The following is an 18,088-nucleotide window of genomic DNA, read 5'->3' as shown; positions in this document are numbered from 1 at the left end:
CAGACCTTATATACTATTTTGCTCAAAATGCAAATCTGATCATAAAATTCCCTGCCCCCATCATCACACCTTTTCTCCATTGCTCCTCAAGGACTAGAGCAGACGTTCTCAAACGGGCTGAGAGGTGGGAGAGGAAGGTATGATTTTTGTCCCGCAGGTGGGCTTGCCACATTTAGCAAATAAAAATACAGGAGGCCTAATTAAATTTGAATTTCAGATAAGCAAAGAAGAGTGTTTTTAGTGTAAGTATGTCCCATGCAATGTGTTATCTGGCAACCCTGCCCCCAGGGAACGTTTGGCTGTATCTGGATATATTTTTGGTTATTGACTGGTGAGGAGTGGGGTGGAGTAGTACTGGCTGTAGTGAACAGAAGCAGCAATGCTGCTCAACATCCTCCATTGCACAGGACATCCCGTCCCTATAGCAAAGATTAATCTGTTGAAAAAGACAGGGCTGAAAGTTTTGTTTAAATTTTGTAGAAGTCACGAGGCCCTGGCCTTTGGCATCTGAAAGCAATGGAGAAAAATCTTTTAAAGATGTTTTTTAAAAAAAAATGCCCAAGAGTTGTTCTTGGTTAAATATGATTTATAAGGTACTGGGTCATCCATGGAGCCCTCGTGGTGCAGTGCTACAGCTGCTAACCAAAAGGTTAGCAGTTCAAATCCACCAACTGCTCCTTGGAAACGCAATGGGGCAGTTCTACCCTGTCCTATAGGATTGCTATGAATTGGAATTGACTCAAAGACAATGGGTTTTGTTTGGGTTGGGTCTGCCACTGTCAGTGTCTTTGCTTTTTTTCAGTATCTTCTATATTTTTATTCCTTCTTAATAATAGTTTATTCTTTATTAGCTCACTCCTGCCTTTTCTTCCTACTCTTTTATTCCTTCTTCTCTGTTCACTTTTGTTATCTGCTGTGTTTTTTCTCTCTTTCATTCTTAATTTAGGGTTCTGGAAGAAGTACACAGGGCACTCAAACAGGATAACTGAAGAGTTTAGTAAAGAGCCTATTTACAAAGGTGTGGGTGGTTAAGACAAACAAAGAGATATGTAGTGCTTAAGAGCTAACAACATTTTGAAACAGTTACAGGGACCCTGGGAGAAAATAATGTAGAAGAAATCTGCCAGGCAGGAACTTGGTCTTTGGTACAGTGGTGTAGCCAAGCCATGGCAAGCCAGCAGTAAGGGAGCTGAGGAATTATTACCCTCATTTATCCTTCTGCCGCTGAATCTTGTCAGTAGGTCTTACTGGCCAAGCCCAATTGAAAGCCAGAGGGCAAGTGAGCCCGTGAATGTATTTCATAAAGGTAAGCTTCCTGTCATAGATTGAATTGTGTCCCCCCAAAATATGTGTCAACTTGGCTAGGCCATGATTCCCAGTATTGTATAGTTGTCCTCCATTTTGTGACCTGATGTAATTGTCTTATGTGTTGTAAATCCTAATCTCTGCCTGTAGTTAATGAGGCAAGATTAGGTTATGATAAAGAGGATTAGGGTGGGATGCAACACTTTTACCCAGGTCAGAGCCCTGATCTGATGTAAGAGAAGTTTCCTTGAGTGTGGCCTGGATCTCCTTTTATCTTCCAAGAGATAAAAGGAGAAGAGAGCAGAGAGAGAGGGACCACCAAGAAAGAAGAGCCAGAATTGTGGAGCATGTCCTTTGGACCCAGGTCCCTGTGCTGAGAAACTCCTAGACCCAGGGGACGATTGATGACAAGACACATGGAGATTTCCATGGAAAGCTGGCCCACAGACATTGAAAAGAGACAAAGACCTTCCCCCAGAGTCCACACAGAAAGACTTTGCCTAGAGCTGGTGCCCTGAATTTGGACTTCTACCCTCCTAAACTGTGAGAGAATAAATTTCTGTTTGTTAATGCCATCCATTTGTGGTATTTCTGTTATTGCAGCACTAGATAACTAAGATGCCTCCTGAGCAATTGAGCAGTGAGGACAATAGTGGAGAATGGATCTTGAAGGACAAATGAAAAATATTCAGCACTGTCCATTCCTTTTGTTCATCAGCATCAATTTTCTTCCTTTGTCCAAATGAAAAATTCACACCTGCAACCTAGAGGACACACAATTGTCCCATTAATTCTCATATAATTGTGGGATGATGTCATGGACGGAACTGTGTCCCCCCAAAATATCTGTCAACTTGGCTTGGTCATGATTCCTAGTATTGCATGATTGTCTACCATTTTGTCATCTAATGTAATTTCCCTATGTGATGTAAATCCTATCACTATGATGTTGATGTTAACAGGTTAGTGGCAGTTATACTGATAAGATCTACAAGATTAGATAGTGTCTTAAGCCAATCTCTTTTGAGATATAAAAGAGAAAAGCAAGCAGAGAGATATGGGGACCTCATACCAGCAAGAAGGCAACACTGGGAGCAGAGCTGAGAAGCTCCTAGACCACGGGAAGACTGATGACAAGGACCTTCCTCCACAGTCAACAGAGAGATAAAGCCTTCCCCTGGAGTTGGCACCCTGAATTTGGACTTGTAGCATACTGGACTGTGAGAGAATAAACATCTGTTTGTTAAAGCCATCCACTTGTGGTATTTCTGTTATGGCAGCACTAGATGACCAAGACAAGTGATGTCATTTCAGTCAAACCCTCATGTAAAACCTAATACATTAGCTTCCACCAATGGTCTTCATATAAGGTCCAAAAACCCAAACCAAACCCATTGCCATCAAGTCTATTCCAACACATAGGACGCTATAGGGTTTCCAAGACTGTAAATCTCTCTCTCTCTCTTTTTTTTTTTTGTGCTTTAAGTGAAAGTTTACAGTTCAAGTTAGTTGCTCATACAAAAATTTATACACACATTGTTATGTGACCCTAGTTGCTCTCCCTTTAATATGACAGCATACTCCTCCTTTCCACTCCGCATTTCTTGTGTCCATTCAACCAGCTCCTGTCCCTTTTGACCTTCTCATCTTGCCTCCAGACAAGAGTTGTCCATTTAGTCTCACGTTATCTACTTGAGCTAAGAAGCACTCTCTTCACTAGTATCACTTTATGTCTTGTGGTCCAGTCTAATCTTTGTCTGAAGAGTTGGCTTCAGGAATGGTTTTGGTTCTGAGCCAACAGAGAGTCCAGGGGCCATGTCTTCTGGGGTCCCTCCAGTCTCAGTCAGACCATTAAGTCAGGTCTTTTTACTAGAATTTGAGTTCTGCACCCCACATTTCTCCTGCTCCATCAGGGATTCTCTTGTGTTCCCTGTCAGGTGGTCTTGGTGGTAGCTGGGAACGTCTAGTTCTTCTGGTCTCAGGCTGATGAAGCCTCTGGTTTATGAGGCCCTTTCTGTCTCTTGGGCTCATATTTTCCTTGTGTCTTTGGTGTTCTTCATTCTACTTTGCTCCAGGTGGGTTCGGACAAATTGATGCCTCTCAGGTAGCCACTTGCTGGCTTTTAAGACCCCAGACACCACTCACCAAAGTGGGATGCAGCACATTTTCTTAATAAACTTTGTTAGGCCAGTTGACCTAGAAGTCCCCTGAAACTATGGTCCCTAGACCCCTCCCCTGCTACTCTGTCCCACAAAGTGTTTGGTTGTATTCAGGAAATGTCTTAGCTTTTGGTTTAGTCCAGTTGTGCTGACTTCCCCCATATTGTGTGTTGTCCTTCCATTCACCTAAGATAATTCTTGTCTACTGTCTAGTTAGTGAACATGCCCTTTCCTCCTTCCCCTCCCTCCCCACTCTCGTAACCATCAAAGAATGTTTTCTTCTGTGCTTAAACATTTCTTGAGTTCTTATAATAGTGGTCTATACAATATTTGTCCTTTTGCAATTGACTAATTTCACTCAGCATAATGCCTTCCAGATTCATCCATGTTATGAGTTGTTTGGCAGATTCATCATTGTTCTTCATTGTTGCATAGTATTCCATTGTGTGAATATACCATAATCTGTTTATCCATTCATCTGTAGATGGGCACCTAGGTTGTTTCCATTTTTGCTATTGTGAACAGTGGTGCAATGAACATGGGTGTGCATATATCTATTCTTGTGAGTGCTCTTATTTCTCTAGGATATATTCCAAGGAGTGGGATTGCTGGATCGTATGGCACTTCTATTCCTAGTTTTTTAAGGAGGTGCTAACTCAATCTCCAAAGTTTCCCACCAGCGGTATATAAGAGTTCCAGTCGCTCCACAATCTACCCAACATTGATTATTTTGTGTTTTTTGGATCAATGCTAGCCTTGTTGGGGTGAGATGATATCTCACTGTAGTTTTGATTTGCATATCTCCAATGGCTAATGATCGTGAGCATTTTCTCTTATATCTATTAGCTGTCTGAATGTCTTCTTTGGTGAAGTGCCTGTTCATATCCTTTGCCCATTTTTTAATCAGGTTATTTTTCTTTTTGTTGTTGAGGTTTTGCAGTATCTTACAGATTTTAGAGATTAGATGCTGCTCGGATTTGTCATAGACAATTTTTTCCCCCAGTCTGTAGGTAGTCTTTTTATTCTTTTGATGAAGTCTTTTGATGAGCGTAAGTGTTTGATTTTTAGGAGCTTCCAGTTGTCTAGTTTCTCCTCTGCTATCTGTGCATTGTTAATAATGTTTTGCATTCTGTTTATGCCATGTATTAGGCCTCTTAGGGTTGTCCCTATTTTTTCTTCCATGGTCTTTATCGTTTTAGATTTTATATTTAGGTCTTTGATCTGTTTTTTGTTAGTTTTTGTGCATGGTGTGAGGTATGGGCCTTGTTTCATTTTTTTTTGCTGAAGGATAACCAGCTATGCCAGCACCGTTTGTTAAAGAAACTGTATTTTCACTAATTAATGGACTTTGGGCCTTTGTCAAATATCAGCTGCTCATAGATGGATAAATTTACATCTGGATTCTCAATTTTGCTCCATCGGTCTATGTATCTGTTGTACCAGTACCAACGTGTTTTGACTACTGTGGCAGTATAATAGGTTCTAAAATCAGGTAGCCTGGGGCCTCCCACTTTGTTCTTCATCAGTATTGCTTTACTTTTCCAGGGCCTCTTCCTTTCCAAATGAAGTTGGTGAGTTATTTCTCCATCTCATTAAAAGATGCCATTGGAGAGGCAGGGCCAAGACAGTGGAGCAGTCAGATGCTTCAGCTTATCCCTCTTACAATAAAGACCAAAAAAAAACAAGCGAAATGATTATATACATGACAAGCTAGAAGCCCTGATCATCAAGGGCAAAGTTAGGAAATTGGACTGAGTGGCAGGGGGTGGGAAAGATGGTTCAGAAGCAGCAAGGAGTTGCTGGACCTGACTCAGTGAGAACCATCGCCCTTTAAGCATGATCCCCTGGAGTGACTGTGGCAGGCCTAGTGGTAGTCTTTGGGATGCAGTTTTATCAGGGAGAGACAGCGAGCTGCACAGTCTACTCACACCTCTGGAACCAGAGAAGAACAGCGCTCTTGGCAAAAGCTCAGTACTTGCATTTATTTTATCACGCCCCTAGCCCCCAAGCCAGCATCAGAGGCCATCAATTTCCCTGGGACTAAGATAGGTCCTGTGTCTGTCCTGAGCCATTCTTCTGGCCTTGGAGAAGGAATAAATTAACAATTGGGGGAAAAGATAATCTGCCAGGTCCACTAAGCTGGGGAGCTTAGGACAGAAGCAGCTCCTGTCCAGGCACAAATGGTTCATGGACTTTGAATATCTTTCACCTCTTCATGGATCTGTGTGGGCCTATTTCAGGAGATGAGGCCCTTGTTACTGCAACGGTGTATGTGCTTGAGATCTGAGTTCAACTGTTTCAGCTGTGTTGTGAAAAAGTGGGTTTTTGATGTTTGATATGCTTTGCCTATTAAACAGGGTCCTCACCTACCCACATCAGGGGCCTGAGGACTGGTGGCCCCACTCATGTCAGCTAGCCACCCATGACAGGGGGCCAAGGATAAGTGGTGCCTCGCAGTCCTTACAACCAAAGGCATTGGGTGCCCATGGTCTGCCTGCAGAACCTAACCACCTATGCACTCTAGGGAACAGGGATGCGCTTTCCTCACAGACACCTGGGGGATGGTTGTCAGCCACCTGCTTTGTTCAGAGCATGATCCCCTGCTGCAACCAGATACCTGTGCCTACACCAATCACCCCTGCCCCTCTAAGACTGTAAGACAGAGCCTGTACCACACACTTGATGACCAACTACCTAGACATCTGAGCTGAATCCTTACAATAAAAGTGGATGGACTCCTCAGTTCTTATACCTGGTAACAGCTCTAGCCAACTAGTGAAAGGACACTAGAGCTTCAAAGACACAAATAATCAAGCTAGATCACTCAAGCAGCCTATTGGGGCATATCAAAACAAAACAAAGCAAGGAGCTAGACTACAGTAAGCAAACAAGATAAATTAATACAATAACTTATAGATAGCTATGAAACAACAGTCAATGTCAAATCACATAAAGAAGCAGACAACAAGCTCTCAACTCAAAGAATCAAGGAATCTTCCGGGTGAAGATGTATTCCTGGAATTACCAGATGTAGAATACAAAAGATTAATATACAGAACTCTTCAGATCAGGAGGGAGATCAGGCAAAACACAGAACAAGCCAAGGAACACACAGATAAAGCAGTTGAAGAAATTAAAAAGATTATTCAAGAACATAATGAAAAATTTAATAGGGTGTAAGAATCCACAGAGAGACAGCAATCAGAAATTCAGAAGATTAACAATAAAATTATAGAATTAGACAACTCAATAGAAAGTCAAAGGAGTAGAATTGAGGCAATGGAATTCAGAATTAGTGAAACTGAAGATACAACAATTGGCACCAAAATATTCTAAGAAAAATCAGATAAAAGAATTAGAAAAGATGAAGAAAACTTAAGAATCATGTGGGACTCTATGAAGAAAAATAACCTACGAGGGATTGTAGTACCAGAACAGGGAGTGATAACAGAAAATACAGAGAGAATTGTTGAAGATTCGTTGGCAGAAAACTTCCCTGATATCGTAAAAGATGAGACGATATCTATTCAAGATGCTCTTTGAAAGCCACATAAGGTAGATCTCAAAAGAAAGCCACCAAGACATATTATAGTCAAACTTGCCAAAACCAAAGATAAAGAGAGAATTTTAAGTGTGGCCAGGGATAAATGAAAAGTCACCTACAAAGGAGAGTCAATAAGAATAAGCTTGGAGTGCTTGGCAGAAACCATGCAGGCAAGAAGGCAATGGGATGACTTATATAAAGCATTGAAGGAGAAAAATTGCCAGCCAGGAATCATATATCCAGCAAAACTGTCTCTCAAAAATGAAGGTGAAATTAGGACATTTCCAGATAAACAGAAATTTAGGGAATTTGTAAAAACCAAACCAAAACTACAAGAAATACAAACGGGAGTTTTCTGGTTAGAAAATCAATAACAACAGATATCAACCTAACACTAGAAAACAGGACAGAGCAACCAGATATCAGCCCAAATAGGGAAATCTCAAAAATAAATCATGATAAAAAATGCTCAAAACAGGGAAACAGCGATGCCATTATGTAAAAGATTACAATATTAAAACAATAAAGATGGACTAAAAAATGTGGTCATAGATCTTTCATATGGAGAGTAAGTCAAGCCAGTATAAAGAAATAGAAGTTAGGTTTAAACTTTGAAAAATAGGGGCAAATATTAATGTAACCACAAAGGAGACTAACAATCCTACATATCAAAATAAAATACAAGGAAAAAAAAAAGACTCAGCAAAAACAAAATCAACAACAACTAATAAGAGGAAAAAACAATATATAAAGATAGACTACTCAGCACAAAAAATTAAGTGGTAAAAAAACTGTCAACAACACACAAAACAAGACATCAAAATGACAGCACTAATAAACTAAAAAAAAAAAAACTCATACCTATCAATAATTATGCTGAATGCAAAGGGACTAAAAGCACCAATAAAGAGACAGAGAGTGGCAGAATGGATAAAAGAACATGGTCTGTCTATATGCTACCTACAAGAGACACACCTTAGACCTAAAGACACAAACAAACTAAAACTCAAAGGATGGAAAGAAATATATCAAGCAAACAACAATTAAAAAAAGCAGGAGTGGCAATATTAATTTCTGACCAAATGGACTTTAAATTCACCATAAAGGATAAGGAAGGATACCATACAATGATTAAAGAGACAATATGCCAGGAGGATATAACCGTATTAATTATTTATGCACCAGGTGTTAGGGCTTCGAGATACATAAACAACCTCTAACAGCATTGAAAAGTGAGATACGCAGCTCCACAACAACAGTGGAATTCAACACACCAGTTTTGGTGAAGGATAGAACATCCAGAAAGAAGCTCAATAAAGAAATGGAAGATCTAAATGCCACAATCAACAAACTTGACGTCATAGACACATACAGAACACTCCACCCCAAAGCAGCCAAGTACACTTTCTTTACCAACACACATGGAACATTCTCTATAATAGACCACATACTAGGTCATAAAGCAAGCCTTAACAGAATCCAAAACCTCAAAATATTACAAAGCATCTTCTCTGACCATAATTCCATAAAAGTAGAAATCAATAACAGAAAAAGCAGAGAAAAGAAATCAAACACTTGGAAACTGAACAACACCCTTCTCAAAAATGACTGAGTTATTGCAGAAATTAAGAATGGAATAAAAAAATTTATAGAACCCAATGAGAATGAAAACATTTCCTACCAGAGCCTTTGGGACACAGCTAAAGCAGTGTTGAGGTCAATTTATAGTAATAAATGCACACATCCAAAAAGAAGAAAGGGCCAAAATCAAAGAATTATCCCTACAACTTGAACAAATAGAAAGAGAGCAACAAAAAGAAACCCTCAGGTACCAGAAGAATAAAAATGAGAGCAGAATTAAATGAAATAGAGATCAGAAAAACAATTGAGTTAACAAGGCCAAAAGCTGGTTCCCTGGAAAGATTTACAAATTTGATAAACCACTGGCCAAATTGACAAAAGAAAAACAAGAGAAGAAGCAAATAACCGGAATAAGATATGGTGTTAGGTGCCGTTGAGTCGGTTCCGACTCATAGCGACCCTATGCACAACAGAACGAAACACTGCCCGGTCCTGTGCCATCCTCACAATCATTGTTATGCTTGAGCTCATTGTTGCAGTCACCGTGTTAATCCACCTTATTGAGGGTTTTCCTCTTTTCCACTGACCCTGTACTCTGCCAAGCATAATGTCCTTCTCCAGGGACTGATCCCTCCTGACAATATGTCCAAAGTATGTAAGACGCAGTCTCGCCATCCTTGCCTCTAAGGAGCATTCTGGCCGCACTTCTTCCAAGACAGATTTATTCTTTCTTTTGGCAGTCCATGGTATATTCAATATTCTTCGCCAACACCACAATTCAAAGGCGTCAACTCTTCTTCGGTCTTCCTTATTCATTGTACAGCTTTCACATGCATATGATGCAAATGAAAATACCATGGCTTGGGTCATGTCCTCAGGGTGATATCTTTGTTCTTCAGCACTTTGAAGAGGTCCTTTGCAGCAGATTTGCCCAATGCAACGCATCTTTTGATTTCTTGACTGCTGCTTCCATGGCTGTTGATTGTGGATCCAAGTGAAATGAAATCCTTGACAACTTCAAGCTTTCCTCCATTTATCATGATGTTGCTCATTGGTCCAGTTGTGAGGGTTTTTGTTTTCTTTATGTTGAGGTGTAATCCATACTGAAGGCTGTGGGCTTTGATCTTCATTAGTAAGTGCTTCAAGTCCTTTTCACTTTCAGCAAGCAAGGTTGTGTTGTCTGCATAATGCAGGTTGTTAATGAGTCTTCCTCTAATCCTGATGCCCTATTCTTCTTCATATAGTCCAGGTTCTCGTATTATTTGTTCAGCATACAGATTAAATAGATATGGTGAAAGAATACAACCCTGACGCACACCTTTCCTGACTTTAAACCAATCAGTATCCCCTTGTTCTGTCTGAACAAATGCCTTTTGTTCCGTGTAAAGGTTCCTCATGAGCACAATTAAGTGTTCTGGAATTCCCATTCTTCACAGTGTTATACATAGTTTGTTATGAGCACACAGTCGAATGCCTTTGCATAGTCAATAAAACACAGGTAAACATCCTTGTGGTATTCTCTGCTTTCAGCCAGGATCCTTCTGACATCAGCAATGATATCCCTGGTTCCACGTCCTCTTCTGAAACCAGCCTGAATTTCTGGCGGTTCCCTGTCGATATACTGCTGCAGCCATTTTTGAACGATCTTCAGCAAAATTTTGCTTGCGTGTGATATTAATGATATTGTTCTATAATTTTCACCTTCAGTTGGATCACCTTTCTTGGGAATAGGCATAAATACGGATGTCTTTCAGTCGGTTGGCCAGGAAGCTGTCTTCCATATTTCTTGGCATAGACGAGTGAGCGCCTCCAGCGCTGCATCTGTTTCTTGAAACATCTCAGTTGATATTCCATCCATTCCTGGAGCCTTGTTTTTGGCTAATGCCTTCAGAGCAGCTTGGACTTCTTTCTTCAGTACCATCGGTTCCTGATCATATGCCATCTCTTGAAATGGTTGAATATCGACTAATTCTTTTTGGTATAATGACTCTGTGTATTCCTTTCATCTTCTTTTCATGCTTCCTGCATCATTTAATATTTCCCCATGGAATCCTTCACTATTGCAACTCGAGGCTTGAATTTTTTCTTCAGTTCTTTCAGCTTGAGAAACGCTGAGCGTGTTCTTCCCTTCTGGTTTTCCATCTCCAGCTCTTTGCACATGTCATTATAATACTTTACTTTGTCTTCTTGAGAGGCCCTTTGAAATCTTCTGTTCAGTTCTTTTACTTCAACAATTCTTCCTTTTGGTTTAGCTGCTCGATGCTCAAAAGCAAGTTTCAGAGTCTCCTCTGACATCCATCTTGGTCTTTTCTTTCTTTCCTGTCTTTTCAGAGACCTCTTGCTTTCTTCATGGATGATGTCCTTGATGTCATTCCACAACTTGTCTGGTCTGTGGTCACTAGTGTTCAATGCATCAAATCTATTCTTGAGATGGTCTCTAAATTCACATGGGATATACTCAAGGTCATATTTTGGCTCTCGTGGACTTGCTCTGATTTTCTTCAGTTTCAGCTTGAACTTGCATATGGCCAATTGATGGTTTGTTCCACAGTCAGCCCCTGGCCTTGTTCTGACTGATGGTATTGAGCTTTTCCGTCATCTCTTTCCACAGATGTAGTCAATTTGATTCCTGCGTATTCCATCTGGTGAGGACCATGTGTATAGTCGCCATTTATGTTGGTGAAAGAAGGTATTTGCAATGAAGAAGTCGTTGGTCTTGCAAAATTGATCATTCGATCTCCAGCATTGTTGCTATCACCGAGGCCATATTTTCCAAGTACTGATCCTTCTTTGTTTCCAACTTTTGCATTCCAATCGCCAGTAATTATCAATGCATCTTGATTGCATGTTTGATCAATTTCAGACTGTAGCAGCTGATAGAAATCTTCTATTTCTTCATCTTTGGCCCTAGTGGTTGGTGCACAAATTTGAATAATAGTCACATTAACTGGTCTTCCTTGTAGGCATATGGATATTATCCTATCACTGACAGTGTTGTACTTCAGGATAGATTTTGAAACATTGTTTTTGATGATGAATGCAACACCATTCCTCTTCAAGTTGTCATTCCCAGCATAGTAGATTATATGATTGTCCAATTCAAAATGGCCAATACCAGTCCATTTCAGCTCACTAATGCCTAGGATATCGATGTTTATGTGTTCCATATCATTTTTGATGATTTCCAATTTTCCTAGATTCATACTTCGTACATTCCAGGTTCTGATTATTAATGGATGTTTGCAGTTGTTTCTTCTCATTTTGAGTCATGCCACATCAGCAAATGAAGGTCCCGGAAGCTTTACTCCATCCATGTCATTAAGGTCGACTCTACTTTGAGGAGGCAGCTCTTCCCCAGTCATCTTTTGAGTGCTTTCCAACCTGGGGGGGCTCATCTTCCAGCACTATATCAGACAATGTTCTGCTGTTATTCATAAGGTTTTCACTGGCTAATGCTTTTCAGAAGTAGACTGCCTTGTCCTTCTTCCTAGTCTGTCTTAGTCTGGAAGCTCAGCTGAAACCTGTCCTCCACGGGTGACCCTGCTGGTATCTGAATACTGGTGGCATAGCTTCCAGCATCACAGAAACACACAAGCCCCCACAGTACGACAAACTAACAGACAGGTGGGGGAATAAGAAATGAGATGAGTGATATTGCAACAGATCCAAGTGAAATTAAAAGAATCATATAAGATTACTATGAAAAATTGTACTCTAACAAATTTGAAAACCTAGAGGAAATGGGTAAATTTTTAGAAACACACTGCCTACCTGAATTAACACAAACAGAGGTAGAACAATTAAATAAACCCATAACAAAAGAAGCAATTGAAAAGAATTAAAAAACTCCCAACAAAAAAACCTTGGCCCTGAAGGATTCACTGGACAGTTCTATCAAACTTTCAGAGAAGAGTTAACATCACTACTGCTAAAGGCATTTCAGAGCATGGAAAAGGGTGGAATATTCCCAAACTCATTCTATGAAGGCAGCATATCCCCAATACCAAAACCAGGTAAAGACACCACAAAAAAAGAAAATTACAGACCTATATCCCTCATGAACTTAGATGCAAAAATCCTGAACAAAATTCTAGCCAAAAGAATTCAACAACATATCAAAAAAAGAATTCGCCATGACCAAGTGGGATTCATACCAGGTATGCAGGGATGATTCAACAGTAGAAAAACAATTAATGGAATCCATCATATAAATAAAATAAAAAACAAGAACCTCATGGTCTTATCAATCGATGCTGAAAAGGCATTTGAGAAACTTCAACACCCATTCATGATAAAAACTCTCAGCAAAAGAGGAAGAGAAGGGAAATTCCTGAACATAATAAAGGACATTTATACAAAACTAACAGCCAACATGATCGTAAATGGAAAAAGCCTGAAAGCATTCCCCTTGAGAACAGGAATCAGACAAGGATGCCCTTTATCACCACTCTTATTCAACATTGTGCTGGAGGTCTTAGCCAGAGCAATAAGCCTAGAAAGAAATAAAGGGCATCCAGATTGGTAGGGAAGATGTAAAAGTATCTCTATTTGCAGATGACATGATCTTATACACAGAAAACCCCACAGAATCCTCAAGAAAACCTCTGAAACTAATGAAAGAGCTCAGCAGACTATCAAGATACAAGATAAACATACAAAAATCAGTTGGATTCCTCTACACCAAGAAAAAGAACATCATAGAGGAAATTACCAAATCAATACCATTTACAGTAGCCCCCCAAAAGATAAAATACTTAAGAATAACTCTAACCAGAGATGTAAAAGGCCTGTACAAAGAAAACTACAAGACAGTACTGCAAGAAGCAAAGAGACTACATCAGTGGAAAAACATACCTTGCTCATGGATAAGAAGACTCAACATTGTAAAAATGTCTGTTCTATCCAACGTGATCCATAGATACAAAGCAATTCTGATCCAAAGTCCAAGGACATTTTTTAATGAGATGGAGAAACAAATCACCAACTTCATATGGAAGGGAAAGAGGACCCAGATAAGTAAACCATTACTGAAAAAGAAGAACAAAGTGGGAGGCCTCACACTACCTGATTTTAGAACTTATTATACCGCCATAGTAGGCAAAACAGCCTGGTACTGGGACAACAACAGATATATAGACCAATGGAACAGAATTGAGAATCCAGGCATAAATGCAACCATATAAGAGTAGCTGATATTAACAAAGGCCTAAAGTCTGTTAAATGGGGAAAAGACAGACTCTTTAACAAGTGGTGCTGGCATAAGTGGATATCAATCTGCAAAAAAATGAAAGAAGACCCATACCTCACAGCATGCAAAAAAACTAATTCCAAATGGATCAAAGACCTAAATATAAAATCTAAAACTATAAAGATCATGGAAAAAAAAAATAGGGACAATGCTAGGAGCCCTGATGCATTGCATAAACAGTATATGAAACATTACTAACAATGCACAAACGCCAGAAGAGAAACTAGATAACTGGGAGCTGCTAAAAATGAGACACCTATGCTCATCCAATGACTTCACCAAAAAAGTAAAAAGATTACCTATGGATTGGGAAAAAGTTTTTAGCTATGACATTTCCGATCAGCATCTGGTCTCTAAAATCTACATGATACTACAAAAACACAACAACAAAAAGACAAATAACCCAACTAAAAAATGGGCAAAGGATATGAACAGACACTTCACCAAACAAGGCATTCAGGCAGCTAAGAGACACATAAGGAAATGCTCATGATCATTAGCCATTACAGAAATGCAAATCAAAACTGCAATGAGATACCATCTCACTCCAACAAGGCTGGCATTAATACAAAAAACACAAAATAATAAATGTTGGAGAGGTTGTGGAGAGACTGGAACACTTATACCTTGCTAGTGGGAATGTAAAATGGCACAATCACTTTGGAAATCGATTTGGTGCTTCTTTAAAAAGCTAGAAAAAATAGTACTACCATATGATCTATCAGTCCCACTCTTTGGAATATATCGTAGAGAATTAAGAGTGTTTACACGAACAGATATATGCATACCCGTGTTCATTGCAGCACTGTTTACAATAGCAAAAAGATGGAAGAACTGAAGTGCCCGTTAAGGGAAGAATGGATAAATAAATTATGGTATATTCACACAATGGAATACTATACATAGATAAAGAACAGTGATGAATCCGGGAAACATTCTATAACATGGAGAAATCTGGAAGGCGTTATGCTGAGTGAAATTAGTCAGTTGCAAAAGGACAAATGTTGTATGAGACCACTATTATAAGAACTCAAGAAGTTGTTTAAACACAGAAGAAAATATTCTTTGATGGTTCTGAGGGTGGGGAGGGAAGGAAGGAGAGCAATATTCACTAATTAAATAGTAGACGAGAACTATTTTAGGTGAAGGGAAAGACAATACACAATACTGGAGAGGTCAGCACAGCTGGACTAAACCGAAAGCAAAGAAGTTTCCTGAATAAACCAAATGCTTTGAACGCCAGAGTAGCAGGTGCGGGGGTCTGGGGACCATGGTTTCAGGGCTCATCTAGGTCAATTGGCATATTAAGATCTATTATGAAAACATTCTGCGTGCCACTTTGGTGAGTGGTGTCTGGGGTCTTAAACGCTAGCAAGCGGCCATCCAAAATGCACCAAGTGGTCTCAACCCACCTGGAGCAAAGGAGAATGAACAATACCAAAACACAAGGTAATTATGAGCCCAAGAGACAGAAAGGGTCAGATAAATCAGAGACTACACCAGCCTGAGGCCAGAAGAACCAGACGGTGCCTGGTTATAACCGATGACTGCCCTGACAGGGAACACAACAGAGATTCCCTGATGGAGCAAGAGAGCAGTGGGATGCAGACCTCAAATTCTTGTAAAAAGACCACTCTTAATGGTCTGACGGAGACTAGAAGGACTCTGAAGGTCATGGTTCCCAGACCTTCTGTTTGTCCAAGACTGGAACCATTCTGAAAGCCAACTCTTCAGACAGGGTTTGGACTGGAATATAGGATAGAAAATGATACTGCTAAGGAGTGAGCTTCTTGGCTCAGGTAGACACATGAGACTATGTGGGCAGCTCCTGCCTGGAGGCGAGATGAGAAGGCGGAGGGGGACAGAACCTGGCTGAATGAACACTGGGAATACAGGTTGGAGAGGAGCGTGCTGTGTCATTATGGGGAGAGCAACTAGGAGTACATAAACCAAAACCAAACCCGTTGCCGTCGAGGCGATTCTGACTCATAGCGACCCTATAGGACTGAGTAGAACTGCCCCATAGAGTTTCCAAGGAGTGCCTGGTGGATTTGAACTGCCGACCCTTTGGCTTGCAGCCGTTGCACTTAACCGCTACACCACCAGAACTCCCAGGAGTACGTAGCAAGGTGTATATAAATTTTTGTATGAGACTGACTTGATTTATCAACTTTCACTTAAAGCACAATAAAAAAAATGCCATTGGAATTTCGATCAGGTTTGCATTGTATCCATGTATTGCTTTGGGTAGAATAGACAATTTCACAATGTTGAACCTTCCTATCCATGAGCAAGCTATGTTTTTCCACTTACGTAGGTCTCTTGGTTTCTTGCAGTAGTGCCTTTTAGTTTTCTTTGTATAGGTCTTTTACGTCTCCGGTTAGATTTATTCCTAAGTATTTTATCTTCTTGGGGGCTATTGTAAATGGTATTGATTTGGTGATCCCCTCTTTGAAGTTCTCTTTGTTGGTGCAGAGGAATCCAACTGATTTTTGTATGTTTATCTTGTATCCTCTTTGTATGTTTATCTCATATCCTGACAGTCTGCTGAACTCTTCTATTAGTTTCAGTAGTTTTCTTGTGGATTCTTCAGGGTTTTCCGTGTATAAGATCAAATCATCTGCAAATGGTGATAATTTTACTACTTCCTTACCAATTTTGATGCCCTTTATTTCTTTCTAGCCTTATTGTTCTGGCTAGGACCTCCAGCACAATGTTGAAGAAGAGTGGTGATAAAGGGCAGCCTTGTCTGGTTCCTGTTCTCAAGGGGAGTGCTTTCAGACTCTCTCCATTTAGGATCATGTTGGCTGTTGGCTTTGTATAAATGCCCTTTATTATTTTGGGGATTTTCCCTTCTCTTCCTCTTTTGCTGAGGGTTTTTATCATGAATGGGTGTTGAAGTTTGTCAAATGCCTTTTCAGCATCAATTGATAAGATCATGAGGTTCTTGTTTTTTATTTTATTTATATGATGGATTCCATTAATTGTTTTTCTACTGTTGAATCATCCCTGCATACCTGGTATGAATCCCACTTGGTCATGGTGAATTCTTTTTTTAATATGTTGTTGAACTCTATTGGCTAGAATTTTTTTTTTTTATTAACTTTTATTGAGCTTCAAGTGAATGTTTACAAATCAAGTCAGACTGTCACATATAAGTTTATATACACCTTACTCCGTACTCCCACTTGCTCTCCCCCTAATGAGTCAGCCCTTCCAGTCTCTCCTTTTGTGACAATTTTGCCAGCTTCCAACTCTCTCTATCCTCCCATCCCCCCTCCAGACAAGAGATGCCACCTGATATAATTAGCTCACTCTTCATCAGCATCTCTCTCCTACCCACTGTCCAGTCTTTTTCATGTCTGATGAGTTGTCTTCGGGAATGGTTCCCGTCCTGGGCCAACAGAAGGTTTGGGGACCATGACCGCCGGGATTCCTCTAGTCTCAGTCAGACCATTAAGTATGGTCTTTTTGTGAGAATTTGGGGTCTGCATCTCACTGATCTCCTGCTCCCTCAGGGGTTCTCTGTTGTGCTCCCTGTCAGGGCAGTCATCGATTGTGGCCGGGCACCAACTAGTTTTTCTGGTCTCAGGATGATGTAGGTCTCTGGTTCATGTGGCCCTTTCTGTCTCTTGGGCTCTTAGTTGTTGTGTGACCTTGGTGTTCTTCATTCTCCTTTGCTCCAGGGGGGTTGAGACCAATTGATGCATCTTAGATGGCCGCTTGTTAGCATTTAAGACCCCAGACGCCACATTTCAAAGTGGGATGCAGAATGTATTCATAATAGAATTATTTTGCCAATTGACTTAGAAGTCCCCTTAAACCATGGTCCCCAAACCCCCGCCCTTGCTCTGCTGATATTTGAAGCATTCAGTTTATCCCGGAAACTTCTTTGCTTTTGGTCCAGTCCAGTTGAGCTGACCTTCCCTGTATTGAGTGTTGTCCTTCCCTTCACCTAAAGCAGTTCTTACCTACTAATTAATCAGTAAAAAACCCTCTCCCACCCTCCCTCCCTCCCCCCCTCGTAACCGCAAAAGTATGTGTTCTTCTCAGTTTATACTATTTCTCAAGATCTTATAATAGTGGTCTTATACAATATTTGTCCTTTTGCCTCTGACTAATTTTGCTCAGCATAATGCCTTCCAGGTTCCTCCATGTTATGAAATGTTTCACAGATTCGTCACTGTTCTTTATCGATGCGTAGTATTCCATTGTGTGAATATACCACAATTTATTTAACCATTCATCCGT

The sequence above is a fragment of the Elephas maximus genome, chromosome 3 (genome assembly GCF_024166365.1).
Source record: "Elephas maximus indicus isolate mEleMax1 chromosome 3, mEleMax1 primary haplotype, whole genome shotgun sequence".
Taxonomy (NCBI): domain Eukaryota; kingdom Metazoa; phylum Chordata; class Mammalia; order Proboscidea; family Elephantidae; genus Elephas; species Elephas maximus.
Note: the sequence above shows the minus strand (reverse complement) of the source record.